This window comes from Tachyglossus aculeatus, chromosome 7, assembly GCF_015852505.1.
Source record: "Tachyglossus aculeatus isolate mTacAcu1 chromosome 7, mTacAcu1.pri, whole genome shotgun sequence".
In the NCBI taxonomy this organism is placed as follows: Eukaryota; Metazoa; Chordata; class Mammalia; order Monotremata; family Tachyglossidae; genus Tachyglossus; species Tachyglossus aculeatus.
This window is the reverse complement of record NC_052072.1, coordinates 15463665-15470792: the sequence shown is the minus strand read 5'-3', so window position 1 is coordinate 15470792 and position 7128 is coordinate 15463665.

Below are 7128 nucleotides of genomic sequence, written 5' to 3'. Positions count from 1 at the left end.
CTTGGGAGCAAACAGCAGAAAAGACATGGTCCTGCCCTCGAGAAGCTTACAATCAAATAGAGGAACCAGATGAGAAGCAATGTTGTCTAGGAGAAAGATCCTGTCCCTGGGAGTCAGAGAACCTGGGTTATAATCCCAGCTCCACCTCTTGTCTGCTTTGTGACCTTGGGCAAGTCACTTGACTTTTCTGTGCCTCAGTTACCTCATCAGTGAAATGGCAATTAAGACTGTGAGCTGCATTTGGGACATGGACTGTGTCCAACCTGATTAGCTTGTAATCTATGCCAGCATTTAGTACAGTGCCTGGCACATAGTATATGCTTATCAAATACCATATAAAGAAAAAGCAAACAGAAATCGCCAAACAAGTACTGGACCAAACAGTAATAGCATAGTTGCAAGTGCAAAAAAATAATAAGGAATTAGAGAAGCAATGCAATAAATAATTACTAGAGAGGAATACATGCTAAGATGGCTGGGGAGTGACATCCCTCTCTCCCATCAGTCACATCTCTCTTCTGCTTTAGTTTTCTGATTCTCTCTTAACTCTGCCTCTCTCAGTCAGGTGAGGATGCATTTTTAATGCCTCAGTGTCAAGTAGGGAAGATCAGAGGCCCCTGCCCCTTCTCTATCCACTGTCAGAGTCACTGAATGGAGAGAAGATTGGGGGAGAGGAGGAGAGGAGATCAGGCAGATCTGATAGCTTGGTCAAGGAATTACTTACTCTGGGGCCTGGGCTCAGGCAGTTCACGGGTTCAAACAGGGCCTCCTTGGCCCAAGGTAAGAAGTGAGGCAGAGTCAGGGTCCGGACATAAGACCTGCCAGATTCCACCACTTAGCAGTATCCTCAAAAGGAATGGGACCTCAAAAAGTCACCTGGCCAAGCACCCTGCCTCCAGGCAGGTGAAAAACTATGCATTTGGGACAGATGGGCCAGTCAGGATGGAGGGCCAGGACAATCCTCTGGTCAGATTTCTGAGGACCCCTCCTCCTTGGTCCCTAAATAAAAATAAATTGTGGTATTTGTTAAGCGCTTAATATGTGCCAAGCACTACTTTAAATGCTGGGATAGAAACCAGGTAATCAGGTTGGATACAGTCTCTGCCCCACATGGGGTTCACAGACTTGATCCCCATTTTCCAGATGAGGTAACTGAGGCCCAGAGAAGTGAAATGACTTTCCCAGGCCACAGAGCAGATATGTGGCAGAGCTGGGATTAGAACCCACATCCCCTGACTCCCTGAGAACTGTACAGGAGGCAAGCATCGAGATGCTGAGGGGAGGAACTCCCAGCCAATCAGCTCAGACCACTGGAGTTCACATGACTAAACCCATAAACTTGGAGCAGCTTCTTAGACCTGGGGTATCACCCTCTGCACTCCATCCTTCATGAAGCAGCTTTCTTCCAGGCCCCATTTTCCTCTCAGGGAAGGAGGGAGGAGAACCAGTGGACAGATGCACAGGACAAAGCATCGGCCAACCCCAGGACTACCACCAATAATGACCAATAATGAAAGTAATAATAATAGTCATAGTTTTGTTAAGCACTGAACTAAGCGCTGGGGTGGATATCAGATAATCAGGTCAGGCACAGTCTCGATCCACCACAGGACTCACAATCTAGGAATGTGGCTCTCGTGTTGACCTTGGAGTCATCCATAAAATCATGACTAAGGATGGTGGGAAGGATGTAACCAGGAGAAAGGCAGGCTTCCCTCCATCCTCTCCGCCTGCCCCCAGGGGGTGGGTCAGTTTGAGGGGTGGGGGGCAGTCTAGAGGTTAAACTCTAGATCAAACTTGACCTGAACCCCTGGGGTTACCCTGGAGCAATCCTGGTTTCTCCATACCACTCATGTCCACCTCCATAATGAATTAATTTATATTAACGTCTGTTACCCCATCTAGACTCTAAGCCCATAGTGGGCAGGAGACGTGCCTTCCAACTCTTTTGTATTATAGTCTCCCAAGTGCTTAGTACAGTGTTCTGCACACAGTAAGCACTCAATAAATACAATCGATTGGGTGTGGATAGAATGTTAATCTCTGAGAATGACCTCCACCCCAGGCATTCAGGACCCCCAGCCCTTCCTGGACCCTACAATGACCCTTGTTCCCCCACCGCCTAGCCCCCAGAGAGGAAGGGAAGCACACAGAGTGGAGAGGGATGAGGAACAGGTGTTGAGGGGAAGAGAAGGCTGAGCATGGTGGGAGGCAAGGAGGAGCCCAGCAAATCTTTTATTTATGGGCTCTTTAGCTATTGATGAGAGACCCTTTGTGCCTGGATCCCGGCAGACACTGTGGAGCTGAGTTGTCTCAGATGTCAGTGAGAGAACGGGCTAGTTATCCCCCCTGTGACACGATCCGAGCCCGATGGCCCGTCAGTTATTGCAAGCAGCTCATCCCAGGCCATTCTCCTGGGGCTGGGATGGAGCAGATGGCAGTCTGAAAAGGCTTGGCCCGGCTTGCCAAGGCCCCGAGAAGCAGCATGGCAGAATGGTTAGAGAACGGGCCTGGGTGTCAGAAGGTCATAGGTTCTAGTCCCCTGCCCCACCACTTGTCTGCTGTGTGACCTCCAAGTGTCACTTCACTTCCTCTATGCCTCTGTCATCTCATCTGTAAAATGGGGATTGAGACCATAAGCCCAATGTGAAACAAATTGGCTTGTGTCCACCCCAGCGCTTACCACAGTGCCTGGCACATAGTAAGCACTTAACAAATACCACAATTTCTTTCTTTATAGAACAGGGAGATTGGACCAGACCTGCAGCTCCTTATTGCCCCCTCATTAGAGGGAGGAACCGTCCAGCCCGTGGGGATGTCATGGGAAGGATGGTACCCAGGCCATCTATCAATAGGAATTATTGAGCACTTACTTTGTGCAGAGCACTGTACTAAGCACTTGGGAGAGTATAATACAATAGAGTTGGTAGATACAACCCCGGCCTTTGGGGAACTTACAATCTAGAGGGGGAGACAAACATTAAAATAAATTCCAGGTAACAGAAGCCATCAGATCTAAAGATATATACTTTAGACTTTGAGATCATCTCTAGACTGTAAGATCGTTATGGGCAGAGAACGTGTCTGAAAATTCTGTTGTATTGTACTCTCCTAAATGTTCTGCACTTAGTACCGTGCTCTGCACGCAGTAAGTGCTCAATAAATACGATTGAATGAATAGAAAGTGCTCAATAAAGACCATTGAGTGCTTAAGTGTTGTGGCGGGGTAGCGGAGGGGGAGAAGAAGGGGTGGTGATATGTGAGTACCGAAGTGTTTAGAGGGTGAGGAATAAAATGCACAAGTGACACAGAAGGAAGGGAGAAAAGACAGGGAGATGACAATTATTCAGGGAAGGCTTCTTGGAGGAGATATGCTTTTCAATGTGGCTAGGAGGGTGGAGGCGGGGATGGATGGGGGACTGATTTTCTAATCAATCGGTCAGTGGAGTACTTACTATGTGCAAAGCACTCTACTGAGTGCTTGAGAGAGTACAGGGCAACAGAGTTGGCAGACACCTTCTCTACCCACAACAAACTTACAATCTATAAGGCGGCTCCTCCCCACTCCCTTTCCTCGCTCAGGAAATACCATTTATTGATCGACTAAACAATTAAGTGGGAAGCAGTGTGGCCTACTGGGAAAGGCATAGGCCCGGGAGTCAGAGGACCTGGGTTCCAATTCCTGCTCCACCACTTACTGGCCACGTGACTTTGGGCAAGTCCCTTCACTTCTCAGTGCCTCGGTTTCCACAACTGTAAAAAATGGGGATTCGATATTTGTCCTTCCTCCTTCTTAGACTGTGAACCCCAGGTGGAACAGGAACTGTGTCCTGATAAACTTTTCTCTCCCCCAGTGCTTAGAACAATGCTTGACACCGAGTAAGCACTTAACAATGATAATAATAATAATAATAATAATAATAATAATAATAATAATAATAGCACTAGTAAGTGGGAACTCAATAAATGCTGCTGCTACTAATCCTGCGGCTACTACTGCTATTACCCTTGCTGCTACTACAACTACTACTACTGCTGCCTGTTTCTCCTAAGTTACCTCTTAGGTCCTCCTAATTTACTTCTTCGGTCCTGAGGAGACAACCCCAGGCCCTCAGCCACTCCGGTACCAAGTTGCTTCCCATACCTGGTGGTTCCTCCAAAGCCGGCGTTCTCAAGGAGGGATCCCATTTCACAGGAGGATAGGGTTTCTGAATCCTAGCCTTATCCAGGACAAACCCTTCCTGGTTCCCCCACATGCTCCCAAGATGAGCAGGTGCTCTGGTCCTCCAGCCTTCTGCATTGGAGAGGAGGGAGGGAAGGACGTCTGAGGCAGAGCAACCAAGAGAGTCCCTCCAGGTGGAAGCAAGAAGTCAAAGGTAAATGCCTTTTGGCCCCCCTTCTTTCTGGAGAGTTGAGGTGACTCACTTTCCCTCTCCGTGTGCCTGGGGCCTGGTCATTCATGATTGATTTTGTTCGTTTGTGGTATTTGTTGAGCACTTACTATGTGCCGGGCACTGTTCTAAGTACTGGGGTAGATACAAGCTAACCGGGTTGGACAAAGTTCATGTCCCACACTGGGCTCATAGACTTAATCCCCATTTTACAGATGAGGTACCTGAGGCACAGAGATGTGAAGTGACTTGCCCAAGGTCACACAGCAGACCAGTGGTAGAGCCAGGATAAGTGCTGGAGAGGGCTCAGACTCAACCAGAATTGGGTCTGCTTTATTGTGATAATAATGATAATAATAACTATAATAATGATAATAATGATGTGTGTTAAGCACTTACTGCATACCAGGCACCTTCTAAGCACTGGTTCAACTCCGGTCTCAATAATGGGGTGGGCAAAGCCTCCAAGTGGGCTGATCATCTCCCTGGGACCACCACCCCCAACCAGAGAGGCAGGGGGGAGGACTGGAGGAGGCTCTTCTGGGACTGATCTCCTCCACCCTGGGCAGTGGCATGAAACCCAGGCAACTGGAACCCCTCAGTTCTTCCCGCACCCCACATGAATCCTTGGGGGCCCCCCGGAGAGGAAGGAGTTCTCTTAGAGGGGAGAAGGCATGGAGAGCAGGGACTGATGGGAAGCAAATGATGACTGACTGTCAATCAATTGCCAGTCAGGGACACCATCCTGGTCCCTGGGGTCCACCTGGAGGACAGGCATAACTGCCCACCAGGAGAGAGCTGCCCATCCAATAGGATGAGATAGATGCCCTTGGGGATTCACAGATGCTGTGAAGACCACCAGGACAGCTCAGAGAAAGAAATGGGGCATGGATTATATAGTGGTTTGTTATTTGCGGGCTTCGAATGGCTGACTCTAAAACCCAAAGGCTACCCTCCTTTTCTATAATCATTTGCAGAACAAGCACAGCAGATCTTTCTTCCACCACTTAGTAGAGTTCTCTGCACACAGTAAATGCTTAAAAAAATATTATTGCTACTTGGCTTAGTGGAAAGAGCATGGGCTTGGGAGTCAGAGGATGTGGGTTCTAGTCCTGGCTCTGTCACTTGTCAGCTGTGTGACTTTGGACAAGTCACTTAACTTCCCTGTGCCTCAGTTACCTTCTCTGTAAAGTGGGGATTAGGACTGTGAGCCCCACGGGGGACAACCTGATTACTTTGTATCTACCCCAGCACTTAGAACAGTGCTTGGCACATAGTAAGCACTTAACAAATACCATTATTATTATTACCTGTGGTAAAGATGCACTTGACCCTCCTTCTGGGTCACCCTGACTTGCTCCCTTTATTCATCCCCTGTCCCAGCCTCACACCACTTATGTACATATCTGTCATTTATTTATTTATATTAATGGCTGCCACCCCTCTTATTATTCTATTTATTTTACTTGCATATATTTACTATTCTATTTATTTTGTTAATGATGTGCATCTAGCTTTATTTTTATTTATTCTGATGACTTGACACCTGTCCACATGTTTTGTTTTGTTGTCTGTCTCCCCCTTCTAGACTGTGAGCCCGTTGTTGGGTAGGGACCGTCTCTATATGTTGCCAACTTGTACTTCCCAAGCACTTAGTACAGTGCTCTGCACACAGTAAGCACTCAATAAATACGAATGAATGAATGAATGAATGAATGGGCTAGCTACAAGATGATCAGATCAGACACAGTACCTATCCTGCAGAAGGCTCACAATCTAAAAGGGAGGAAGAACAGGTATTTAATCCCCATTTTACAAATGGGATCCGAACTTCTACTACTCCAATCCAAGCAATCATCGTAACCCACCTTGACTAGTGCATCAGTCTCCCTGCTTCCTGTCTCTTCCCACTCCAGTCCTTACTTCATTCTGCTGCCCAGATCAGTTTTCTAAAAAGCTGTGGGTTCACATCTCCCCAATCCTCAAAAACCGCCAGTGGCTGCCCATCCACCTCCATACTAAACAGAAGCTCTTTACCATTAACTTTTAAAGCACTCAATCAGCTTGCCCTCTCTTATCTTACCTTGCTGATTTCCTCCTACAGCCCAGCCCGCACACTAAAATCTCCTCCAATGCCAACTTGCTCACTCTACTTTGATCTCGCTGTTGACTTTTTGCTCACATCTTCCCTCAGACCTAAAATTCCCTTTCCCTTCATATTATAGACCACCACTCTCCCACCTTCAGTCTTATTAAAGTCACATCTCCTCCAAGAGCCCTCTCCCCAACTTATCCCTCATTTTCTATACTCCCTCTCCTTTCTGCTGTCGCTATTCACTTGGATCTATACCCTTTAAGCATTTAATATTCACCCCACCCTCAGCTCCGCAGCAATTATGTACCTTTCCATAATTTATTTTAATGTACTTCCCAAAGACAGTAAGCATGTCTACCAACTCTGTTGTATTGTATTCTGTCAAACACTTAGTACAGTGCCGTGCACCCGGGAAGCACTAAAAAAAAACCACCATCACTTGATTGATTAGGAAACTGAAGCCCAGAGAAGTGAAATGACTTCCCCAAGATCACACAGGAGGCAAATGGAAGAAGCTGGATTAGAACCAGGTCTCCTGATTCCCAGGCCTGAGCTCTTTCCCCTAGGTCATGTTGTTTCATAAAACCTCACTTGTCCCTCTCCTCTCTGGTGCCTAAATCATTTCAGACTACCCAGCCTCCC